The sequence below is a fragment of the Osmia lignaria genome, unplaced genomic scaffold (assembly GCF_051020975.1).
Source record: "Osmia lignaria lignaria isolate PbOS001 unplaced genomic scaffold, iyOsmLign1 scaffold0007, whole genome shotgun sequence".
Lineage (NCBI taxonomy): Eukaryota > Metazoa > Arthropoda > Insecta > Hymenoptera > Megachilidae > Osmia > Osmia lignaria.
In genome coordinates, this window is record NW_027478164.1 from 13386344 (window position 1) to 13399252 (window position 12909).

Below are 12909 nucleotides of genomic sequence, written 5' to 3' on the forward strand. Positions count from 1 at the left end.
CGCACCAACATAATAGAGATACAGAAACACCGTGGCCCCTTTCTTTGAGATAACTGTGCACTAGTGCGAGCCGCAAATGCCACTTCCAGCTTAGCTGTGCAGAAGAAGAACAACAAGAAGAAGAAATATCTCGAAATATGTCCGTCAGGCCCCTTCCCTTGAGATAAATCTGCAAATATCTCGGAAACGAAGCGAGCTATGGCAGAATGTTAAGAGACGTTTTTTGTAGAGAATTATGTTTCCTACAATTTATGTTCTATGATATTTTTTGATCAGAAGCGTAGTTCTCGAGATATATCGAGATATTTAAAAGTTCCGAAGCCGCACCAACATAATAGGGATACAGAAACACCGTGGCCCCTTTCTTTGAGATAACTCTGCACTAGTGCGAGCCGCAAATGCCACTTCCAGCTTAGCTGTGCAGAAGAAGAACAACAAGAACAAGAAATATCTCGAAATATGTCCGTCAGGCCCCTTCCCTTGAGATAAATCTGCAAATATCTCGGAAACGAAGAGAGCTATGGCAAAATGTTAAGAGAACTTTTTTGTAGAGAATTAAGTTTCCTACTTTTCATGTTCTATGATATTTTTTGATCAGATGCGTAGTTCTCGAGATATATCAAGATATTTAAAAGTTCCGAAGCCGCACCAACATAATAGAGATACAGAAACACCGTGGCCCCTCTCTTTGAGATAACTCTGCACTATTGCGAGCTGGAAATGCCACTTCCAGTTTAGCTGTGCAGAAGAAGAACAACAAGAAGAAGAAATATCTCGAAATATGTCCGTTAGGCCCCTTCCCTTGAGATAAATCTGCAAATATCTCGGAAACGAAGCGAGCTATGGCAAAATGTTAAGAGACCTTTTTTGTAGAGAATTAAGTTTCCTACTTTTTATTTTCTATGATATTTTTTGATCAGACGCGTAGTTCTCGAGATATATCAAGATATTTAAAAGTTCCGAAGCCGCACCAACATAATAGAGATACAGAAACACCGTGGCCCCTTTCTTTGAGATAACTCTGCACTATTGCGAGCTGCAAATGCCACTTCCAGCTTAGCTGTGCAGAAGAAGAACAACAAGAAGAAGAAATATCTCGAAATATGTCCGTCAGGCCCCTTCCCTTGGGATAAATATGCAAATATCTCGGAAACGAAGCGAGCTATGGCAAAATGTTAAGAGACCTTTTTTGTAGAGAATTAAGTTTCCTACTTTTTATGTTCTATGATATTTTTTGATCAGATGCGTAGTTCTCGAGATATATCAAGATATTTAAAAGTTCCGAAGCCGCAACAACATAATAGAGATACAGAAACACCGTGGCCCCTTTCTTTGAGATAACTCTGCACTAGTGCGAGCCGCAAATGCCACTTCCAGCTTAGCTGTGCAGAAGAAGAACAACAAGAAGAAGAAATATCTCGAAATATGTCCGTCAGGCCCCTTCCCTTGAGATATATCTGCAAATATCTCGGAAACGAAGCGAGCTATGGCAAAATGTTAAGAGACCTTTTTTGTCGAGAATTATGTTTCCTACAATTTATGTTCTATGATATTTTTTGATCAGAAGCGTAGTTTTCGAGATATATCGAGATATTTAAAAGTTCCGAAGCCGCACCAACATAATAGAGATACAGAAACACCGTGGCCCCTTTCTTTGAGATAACACTGCACTATTGCGAGCTGGAAATGCCACTTCCAGTTTAGCTGTGCAGAAGAAGAACAACAAGAAGAAGAAATATCTCGAAATATGTCCGTTAGTCCCCTTCCCTTGAGATAAATCTGCAAATATCTCGGAAACGAAGCGAGCTATAGCAAAATGTTAAGAGACCTTTTTTGTAGAGAATTAAGTTTCCTACTTTTTATGTTCTATGATATTTTTTGATCAGATGCGTAGTTCTCGAGATATATCAAGATAATTAAAAGTTCCGAAGCCGCACCAACATAATAGAGATACAGAAACACCGTGGCCCCTTTCTTTGAGATAACTCTGCACTATTGCGCGCTGCAAATGCCACTTCCAGCTTAGCTGTGCAGAAGAAGAACAACAAGAAGAAGAAATATCTCGAAATATGTCCGTCAGGCCCCTTCCCTTGAGATAAATGTGCAAATATCTCGGAAACGAAGCGAGCTATGGCAAAATGTTAACAGACTTTTTTGTAGAGAAATATGTTTCCTACAATTTATGTTCTATGATATTTTTTGATCAGAAGCGTAGTTTTCGAGATATATCGAGATATTTAAAAGTTCCGAAGCCGCACCAACATAATAGAGATACAGAAACACCGTGGCCCCTTTCTTTGAGATAACTCTGCACTACTGCGAGCTGCAAATGCCACTTCCAGCTTAGCTGTGCAGAAGAAGAACAACAAGAAGAAGAAATATCTCGAAATATGTCCGTCAGGCCCCTTCCCTTGAGATAAATCTGCAAATATCTCGGAAACGAAGCGAGCTATGGCAAAATGTTAGGAGACCTTTTTTGTAGAGAATTAAGTTTCCTACTTTTTATGTTCTAAGATATTTTTTGATCAGATGCGCAGTTCTCGAGATATATCCAGATATTTAAAAGTTCCGAAGCGGCACCAACATAATAGAGATACAGACACACCGTGGCCCCTTTCTTTGAGGTAACTCTGCACTATTGCGAGCTGCAAATGCCACTTCCAGCTTAGCTGTGCAGAAGAAGAACAACAAGAAGAAGAAATATCTCGAAATATGTCCGTCAGGCCCCTTCCCTTGAGATAAGTCTGCAAATATCTCGGAAACCAAGCGAGCTATGGCAAAATGTTAAGAGACCTTTTTTGTAGAGAATTAAGTTTCCTACTTTTCATGTTCTATGATATTTTTTGATCAGATGCGTAGTTCTCGAGATATATCAAGATATTTAAAAGTTCCGAAGCCGCACCAACATAATAGAGATACAGAAACACCGTGGCCCCTTTCTTTGAGATAACTCTGCACTATTCCGAGCTGTAAATGCCACTTCCAGCTTAGCTGTGCAGAAGAAGAACAACAAGAAGAAGAAATATCTCGAAATATGTCCGTCAGGCCCCTTCCCTTGAGATATATCTGCAAATATCTCGGAAACGAAGAGAGCTATGGCAAAATGTTAAGAGACCTTATTTGTAGAGAATTATGTTTCCTACAATTTATGTTCTATGATATTTTTTGATCAGAAGCGTAGTTCTCGAGATATATCGAGATATTTAAAAGTTCCGAAGCCGCACCAACATAATAGGGATACAGAAACACCGTGGCCCCTTTCTTTGAGATAACTCTGCACTAGGGCGAGCCGCAAATGCCACTTCCAGCTTAGCTGTGCAGAAGAAGAACAAGAAGAAGAAATATCTCGAAATATGTCCGTCAGGCCCCTTCCCTTGAGATAAATCTGCAAATATCTCGGAAACGAAGCGAGCTATGGCAGAATGTTAAGAGACGCTTTTTGTAGAGAATTATGTTTCCTACAATTTATGTTCTATGATATTTTTTGATCAGAAGCGTAGTTCTCGAGATATATCGAGATATTTAAAAGTTCCGAAGCCGCACCAACATAATAGGGATACAGAAACACCGTGGCCCCTTTCTTTGAGATAACTCTGCACTAGTGCGAGCCGCAAATGCCACTTCCAGCTTAGCTGTGCAGAAGAAGAACAACAAGAACAAGAAATATCTCGAAATATGTCCGTCAGGCCCCTTCCCTTGAGATAAATCTGCAAATATCTCGGAAACGAAGAGAGCTATGGCAAAATGTTAAGAGAACTTTTTTGTAGAGAATTAAGTTTCCTACTTTTCATGTTCTATGATATTTTTTGATCAGATGCGTAGTTCTCGAGATATATCAAGATATTTAAAAGTTCCGAAGCCGCACCAACATAATAGAGATACAGAAACACCGTCGCCCCTCTCTTTGAGATAACTCTGCACTATTGCGAGCTGGAAATGCCACTTCCAGTTTAGCTGTGCAGAAGAAGAACAACAAGAAGAAGAAATATCTCGAAATATGTCCGTTAGGCCCCTTCCCTTGAGATAAATATGCAAATATCTCGGAAACGAAGCGAGCTATGGCAAAATGTTAAGAGACCTTTTTTGTAGAGAATTAAGTTTCCTACTTTTTATGTTCTATGATATTTTTTGATCAGATGCGTAGTTCTCGAGATATATCAAGATATTTAAAAGTTCCGAAGCCGCACCAACATAATAGAGATACAGAAACACCGTGGCCCCTTTCTTTGAGATAACTCTGCACTAGTGCGAGCCGCAAATGCCAGTTCCAGCTTAGCTGTGCAGAAGAAGAACAACAAGAAGAAGAAATATCTCGAAATATGTCCGTCAGGCCCCTTCCCTTGAGATAAATCTGCAAATATCTCGGAAACGAAGCGAGCTATGGCAAAATGTTAAGAGACCTTTTTTGTAGAGAATTAAGTTTCCTACTTTTTATGTTCTATGATATTTTTTGATCAGATGCGTAGTTCTCGAGATATATCAAGATATTTAAAAGTTCCGAAGCCGCACCAACATAATAGAGATACAGAAACACCGTGGCCCCTTTCTTTGAGATAACTCTGCACTAGTGCGAGCGGCAAATGCTACTTCCAGCTTAGCTGTGCAGAAGAAGAACAACAAGAAGAAGAAATATCTCGAAATATGTCCGTCAGGCCACTTCCCTTGAGATAAATCTGCAAATATCTCGGAAACGAAGCGAGCTATGGCAAAATGTTAAGAGACCTTTTTTGTAGAGAATTAAGTTTCCTACTTTTTATGTTCGATGATATTTTTTGATCAGAAGCGTAGTTTTCGAGATATATCGAGATATTTAAAAGTTCCGAAGCCGCACCAACATAATAGAGATACAGAAACACCGTGGCCCCTTTCTTTGAGATAACTCTGCACTAGTGCGAGCCGCAAATGCCACTTCCAGCTTAGCTGTGCAGAAGAAGAACAACAAGAAGAAGAAATATCACGATATATGTCCGTCAGGCCCCTTCCCTTGAGATAAATATGCAAATATCTCGGAAACGAAGCGAGCTATGGCAAAATGTTAAGAGACCTTTTTTGTAGAGAATTATGTTTCCTACAATTTATGTTCTATGATATTTTTTGATCAGAAGCGTAGTTTTCGAGATATATCGAGATATTTAAAAGTTCCGAAGCCGCACCAACATAATAGAGATACAGAAACACCGTGGCCCCTTTCTTTGAGATAACTCTGCACTAGTGCGAGCCGCAAATGCCACTTCCAGCTTAGCTGTGCAGAAGAAGAACAACAAGAAGAAGAAATATCTCGAAATATGTCCGTCAGGCCCCTTCCCTTGAGATAAATATGCAAATATCTCGGAAACGAAGCGAGCTATGGCAAAATGTTAAGAGACCTTTTTTGTAGAGAATTAGGTTTCCTACTTTTTATGTTCTATGATATTTTTTGATCAGAAGCGTAGTTTTCGAGATATATCGAGATATTTAAAAGTTCCGAAGCCGCACCAACATAATAGAGATACAGAAACACCGTGGCCCCTTTCTTTGAGATAACTCTGCACTAGTGCGAGCCGCAAATGCCACTTCCAGCTTAGCTGTGCAGAAGAAGAACAACAAGAAGAAGAAATATCTCGAAATATGTCCGTCAGGCCCCTTCCCTTGAGATAAATATGCAAATATCTAGGAAACGAAGCGAGCTATGGCAAAATGTTAAGAGACCTTTTTTGTAGAGAATTAAGTTTCCTACTTTTTATGTTCTATGATATTTTTTGATCAGATGCGTAGTTCTCGAGATATATCAAGATATTTAAAAGTTCCGAAGCCGCACCAACATAATAGAGATACAGAAACACCGTGGCCCCTTTCTTTGAGATAACTCTGCACTATTGCGAGCTGTAAATGCCACTTCCAGCTTAGCTGTGCAGAAGAAGAACAACAAGCAGAAGAAATATCTCGAAATATGTCCGTCAGGCCCCTTCCCTTGAGATATATCTGCAAATATCTCGGAAACGAAGCGAGCTATGGCAAAATGTTGAGAGACCTTTTTTGTAGAGAATTAAGTTTCCTACCTTTTATGTTCTATGATATTTTTTGATCAGATGCGTAGTGCTCGAGATATATCAAGATATTTAAAAGTTCCGAAGCCGCACCAACATAATAGAGATACAGAAACACCGTGGCCCCTTTCTTTGAGATAACTCTGCACTATTGCGAGCTGTAAATGCCACTTCCAGCTTAGCTGTGCAGAAGAAGAACAACAAGAAGAAGAAATATCTCGAAATATGTCCGTCAGGCCCCTTCCCTTGAGATATATCTGCAAATATCTCGGAAACGAAGCGAGCTATGGCAAAATGTTAAGAGACCTTTTTTGTAGACAATTATGTTTCCTACAATTTATGTTCTATGATATTTTTTGATCAGAAGCGTAGTTTTCGAGATATATCGGGATATTTAAAAGTTCCGAAGCCGCACCAACATAATAGAGATACAGAAACACCGTGGCCCCTTTCTTTGAGATAATTCTGCACTATTGCGAGCTGGAAATGCCACTTCCAGTTTAGCTGTGCAGAAAAAGAACAACAAGAAGAAGAAATATCTCGAAATATGTCCGTTAGGCCCCTTCCCTTGAGATAAATATGCAAATATCTCGGAAACGTAGCGAGCTATGGCAAAATGTTAAGAGACCTTTTTTGTAGAGAATTAAGTTTCCTACTTTTTATGTTCTATGATATTTTTTGATCAGAAGCGTAGTTTTCGAGATATATCGAGATATTTAAAAGTTCCGAAGCCGCACCAACATAATAGAGATACAGAAACACCGTGGCCCCTTTCTTTGAGATAACTCTGCACTAGTGCGAGCCGCAAATGCCACTTCCAGCTTAGCTGTGCAGAAGAAGAACAACAAGAAGAAGAAATATCTCGAAATATGTCCGTCAGGCCCCTTCCCTTGAGATAAATATGCAAATATCTCGGAAACGAAGCGAGCTATGGCAAAATGTTAAGAGACCTTTTTTGTAGAGAATTAAGTTTCCTACTTTTTATGTTCTATGATATTTTTTGATCAGATGCGGAGTTCTCGAGATATATCAAGATATTTAAAAGTTCCGAAGCCGCACCAACATAATAGAGATACAGAAACACCGTGGCCCCTTTCTTTGAGATAACTCTGCACTATTGCGAGCTGTAAATGCCACTTCCAGCTTAGCTGTGCAGAAGAAGAACAACAAGAAGAAGAAATATCTCGAAATATGTCCGTCAGGCCCCTTCCCTTGAGATATATCTGCAAATATCTCGGAAACGAAGCGAGCTATGGCAAAATGTTAAGAGACCTTTTTTGTAGAGAATTAAGTTTCCTACAATTTATGTTCTATGATATTTTTTGATCAGAAGCGTAGTTTTCGAGATATATCGAGATATTTAAAAGTTCCGAAGCCGCACCAACATAATAGAGATACAGAAACACCGTGGCCCCTTTCTTTGAGATAACTCTGCACTAGTGCGAGCCGCAAATGCCACTTCCAGCTTAGGTGTGCAGAAGAAGGACAACAAGAAGAAGAAATATCTCGAAATATGTCCGTCAGGCCCCTTCCCTTGAGATAAATCTGCAAATATCTCGGAAACGAAGCGAGCTATGGCAAAATGTTAAGAGACCTTTTTTGTAGAGAATTAAGTTTCCTACGTTTTATGTTCTATGATATTTTTTGATCAGATGCGTAGTTCTCGAGATATATCAAGATATTTAAAAGTTCCGAAGCCGCACCAACATAATAGAGATACAGAAACACCGTGGCCCCTTTCTTTGAGATAACTCTGCACTATTGCGAGCTGGAAATGCCACTTCCAGTTTAGCTGTGCAGAAGAAGAACAACAAGAAGAAGAAATATCTCGAAATATGTCCGTTAGGCCCCTTCCCTTGAGATAAATCTGCAAATATCTCGGAAACGTAGCGAGCTATGGCAAAATGTTAAGAGACCTTTTTTGTAGAGAATTAAGTTTCCTACTTTTTATGTTCTATGATATTTTTTGATCAGAAGCGTAGTTTTCGAGATATATCGAGATATTTAAAAGTTCCGAAGCCGCACCAACATAATAGAGATACAGAAACACCGTGGCCCCTTTCTTTGAGATAACTCTGCACTAGTGCGAGCCGCAAATGCCACTTCCAGCTTAGCTGTGCAGAAGAAGAACAACAAGAAGAAGAAATATCTCGAAATATGTCCGTCAGGCCCCTTCCCTTGAGATAAATATGCAAATATCTCGGAAACGAAGCGAGCTATGGCAAAATGTTAAGAGACCTTTTTTGTAGAGAATTAAGTTTCCTACTTTTTATGTTGCATGATATTTTTTGATCAGATGCGTAGTTCTCGAGATATACCAAGATATTTAAAAGTTCCGAAGCCGCACCAACATAATAGAGATACAGAAACACCGTGGCCCCTTTCTTTGAGATAACTCTGCACTAGTGCGAGCCGCAAATGCCACTTCCAGCTTAGCTGTGCAGAAGAAGAACAACAAGAAGAAGAAATATCTCGAAATATGTCCGTCAGGCCCCTTCCCTTGAGATAAATATGCAAATATCTCGGAAACGAAGCGAGCTATGGCAAAATGTTAAGAGACCTTTTTTGTAGAGAATTAGGTTTCCTACTTTTTATGTTCTATGATATTTTTTGATCAGAAGCGTAGTTTTCGAGATATATCGAGATATTTAAAAGTTCCGAAGCCGCACCAACATAATAGAGATACAGAAACACCGTGGCCCCTTTCTTTGAGATAACTCTGCACTAGTGCGAGCCGCAAATGCCACTTCCAGCTTAGCTGTGCAGAAGAAGAACAACAAGAAGAAGAAATATCTCGAAATATGTCCGTCAGGCCCCTTCCCTTGAGATAAATATGCAAATATCTCGGAAACGAAGCGAGCTATGGCAAAATGTTAAGAGACCTTTTTTGTAGAGAATTAAGTTTCCTACTTTTTATGTTCTATGATATTTTTTGATCAGATGCGGAGTTCTCGAGATATATCAAGATATTTAAAAGTTCCGAAGCCGCACCAACATAATAGAGATACAGAAACACCGTGGCCCCTTTCTTTGAGATAACTCTGCACTATTGCGAGCTGTAAATGCCACTTCCAGCTTAGCTGTGCAGAAGAAGAACAACAAGAAGAAGAAATATCTCGAAATATGTCCGTCAGGCCCCTTCCCTTGAGATATATCTGCAAATATCTCGGAAACGAAGCGAGCTATGGCAAAATGTTAAGAGACCTTTTTTGTAGAGAATTAAGTTTCCTACAATTTATGTTCTATGATATTTTTTGATCAGAAGCGTAGTTTTCGAGATATATCGAGATATTTAAAAGTTCCGAAGCCGCACCAACATAATAGAGATACAGAAACACCGTGGCCCCTTTCTTTGAGATAACTCTGCACTAGTGCGAGCCGCAAATGCCACTTCCAGCTTAGGTGTGCAGAAGAAGGACAACAAGAAGAAGAAATATCTCGAAATATGTCCGTCAGGCCCCTTCCCTTGAGATAAATCTGCAAATATCTCGGAAACGAAGCGAGCTATGGCAAAATGTTAAGAGACCTTTTTTGTAGAGAATTAAGTTTCCTACGTTTTATGTTCTATGATATTTTTTGATCAGATGCGTAGTTCTCGAGATATATCAAGATATTTAAAAGTTCCGAAGCCGCACCAACATAATAGAGATACAGAAACACCGTGGCCCCTTTCTTTGAGATAACTCTGCACTATTGCGAGCTGGAAATGCCACTTCCAGTTTAGCTGTGCAGAAGAAGAACAACAAGAAGAAGAAATATCTCGAAATATGTCCGTTAGGCCCCTTCCCTTGAGATAAATCTGCAAATATCTCGGAAACGTAGCGAGCTATGGCAAAATGTTAAGAGACCTTTTTTGTAGAGAATTAAGTTTCCTACTTTTTATGTTCTATGATATTTTTTGATCAGAAGCGTAGTTTTCGAGATATATCGAGATATTTAAAAGTTCCGAAGCCGCACCAACATAATAGAGATACAGAAACACCGTGGCCCCTTTCTTTGAGATAACTCTGCACTAGTGCGAGCCGCAAATGCCACTTCCAGCTTAGCTGTGCAGAAGAAGAACAACAAGAAGAAGAAATATCTCGAAATATGTCCGTCAGGCCCCTTCCCTTGAGATAAATATGCAAATATCTCGGAAACGAAGCGAGCTATGGCAAAATGTTAAGAGACCTTTTTTGTAGAGAATTAAGTTTCCTACTTTTTATGTTGCATGATATTTTTTGATCAGATGCGTAGTTCTCGAGATATACCAAGATATTTAAAAGTTCCGAAGCCGCACCAACATAATAGAGATACAGAAACACCGTGGCCCCTTTCTTTGAGATAACTCTGCACTAGTGCGAGCCGCAAATGCCACTTCCAGCTTAGCTGTGCAGAAGAAGAACAACAAGAAGAAGAAATATCTCGAAATATGTCCGTCAGGCCCCTTCCCTTGAGATAAATATGCAAATATCTCGGAAACGAAGCGAGCTATGGCAAAATGTTAAGAGACCTTTTTTGTAGAGAATTAGGTTTCCTACTTTTTATGTTCTATGATATTTTTTGATCAGAAGCGTAGTTTTCGAGATATATCGAGATATTTAAAAGTTCCGAAGCCGCACCAACATAATAGAGATACAGAAACACCGTGGCCCCTTTCTTTGAGATAACTCTGCACTAGTGCGAGCCGCAAATGCCACTTCCAGCTTAGCTGTGCAGAAGAAGAACAACAAGAAGAAGAAATATCTCGAAATATGTCCGTCAGGCCCCTTCCCTTGAGATAAATATGCAAATATCTAGGAAACGAAGCGAGCTATGGCAAAATGTTAAGAGACCTTTTTTGTAGAGAATTAAGTTTCCTACTTTTTATGTTCTATGATATTTTTTGATCAGATGCGTAGTTCTCGAGATATATCAAGATATTTAAAAGTTCCGAAGCCGCACCAACATAATAGAGATACAGAAACACCGTGGCCCCTTTCTTTGAGATAACTCTGCACTATTGCGAGCTGTAAATGCCACTTCCAGCTTAGCTGTGCAGAAGAAGAACAACAAGCAGAAGAAATATCTCGAAATATGTCCGTCAGGCCCCTTCCCTTGAGATATATCTGCAAATATCTCGGAAACGAAGCGAGCTATGGCAAAATGTTAAGAGACCTTTTTTGTAGAGAATTAAGTTTCCTACCTTTTATGTTCTATGATATTTTTTGATCAGATGCGTAGTTCTCGAGATATATCAAGATATTTAAAAGTTCCGAAGCCGCACCAACATAATAGAGATACAGAAACACCGTGGCCCCTTTCTTTGACATAACTCTGCACTATTGCGAGCTGTAAATGCCACTTCCAGCTTAGCTGTGCAGAAGAAGAACAACAAGAAGAAGAAATATCTCGAAATATGTCCGTCAGGCCCCTTCCCTTGAGATATATCTGCAAATATCTCGGAAACGAAGCGAGCTATGGCAAAATCTTAAGAGACCTTTTTTGTAGAGAATTATGTTTCCTACAATTTATGTTCTATGATATTTTTTGATCAGAAGCGTAGTTTTCGAGATATATCGAGATATTTAAAAGTTCCGAAGCCGCACCAACATAATAGAGATACAGAAACACCGTGGCCCCTTTCTTTGAGAAAACTCTGCACTATTGCGAGCTGGAAATGCCACTTCCAGTTTAGCTGTGCAGAAGAAGAACAACAAGAAGAAGAAATATCTCGAAATATGTCCGTCAGGCCAGTTCCTTTGAGCTGAATCTGCAAATATCTCGAAAACGAACCGAGCTATGGCAAAATGTTAAGAGACCTTTTTTGTAGAGAATTAAGTTTCCTACTTTTTATGTTCTATGATATTTTTTGATCAGATGCGGAGTTCTCGAGATATATCAAGATATTTAAAAGTTCCGAAGCCGCACCAACATAATAGAGATACAGAAACACCGTGGCCCCTTTCTTTGAGATAACTCTGCACTATTGCGAGCTGTAAATGCCACTTCCAGCTTAGCTGTGCAGAAGAAGAACAACAAGAAGAAGAAATATCTCGAAATATGTCCGTCAGGCCCCTTCCCTTGAGATATATCTGCAAATATCTCGGAAACGAAGCGAGCTATGGCAAAATGTTAAGAGACCTTTTTTGTAGAGAATTAAGTTTCCTACAATTTATGTTCTATGATATTTTTTGATCAGAAGCGTAGTTTTCGAGATATATCGAGATATTTAAAAGTTCCGAAGCCGCACCAACATAATAGAGATACAGAAACACCGTGGCCCCTTTCTTTGAGATAACTCTGCACTAGTGCGAGCCGCAAATGCCACTTCCAGCTTAGGTGTGCAGAAGAAGGACAACAAGAAGAAGAAATATCTCGAAATATGTCCGTCAGGCCCCTTCCCTTGAGATAAATCTGCAAATATCTCGGAAACGAAGCGAGCTATGGCAAAATGTTAAGAGACCTTTTTTGTAGAGAATTAAGTTTCCTACGTTTTATGTTCTATGATATTTTTTGATCAGATGCGTAGTTCTCGAGATATATCAAGATATTTAAAAGTTCCGAAGCCGCACCAACATAATAGAGATACAGAAACACCGTGGCCCCTTTCTTTGAGATAACTCTGCACTATTGCGAGCTGGAAATGCCACTTCCAGTTTAGCTGTGCAGAAGAAGAACAACAAGAAGAAGAAATATCTCGAAATATGTCCGTTAGGCCCCTTCCCTTGAGATAAATCTGCAAATATCTCGGAAACGTAGCGAGCTATGGCAAAATGTTAAGAGACCTTTTTTGTAGAGAATTAAGTTTCCTACTTTTTATGTTCTATGATATTTTTTGATCAGAAGCGTAGTTTTCGAGATATATCGAGATATTTAAAAGTTCCGAAGCCGCACCAACATAATAGAGATACAGAAACACCGT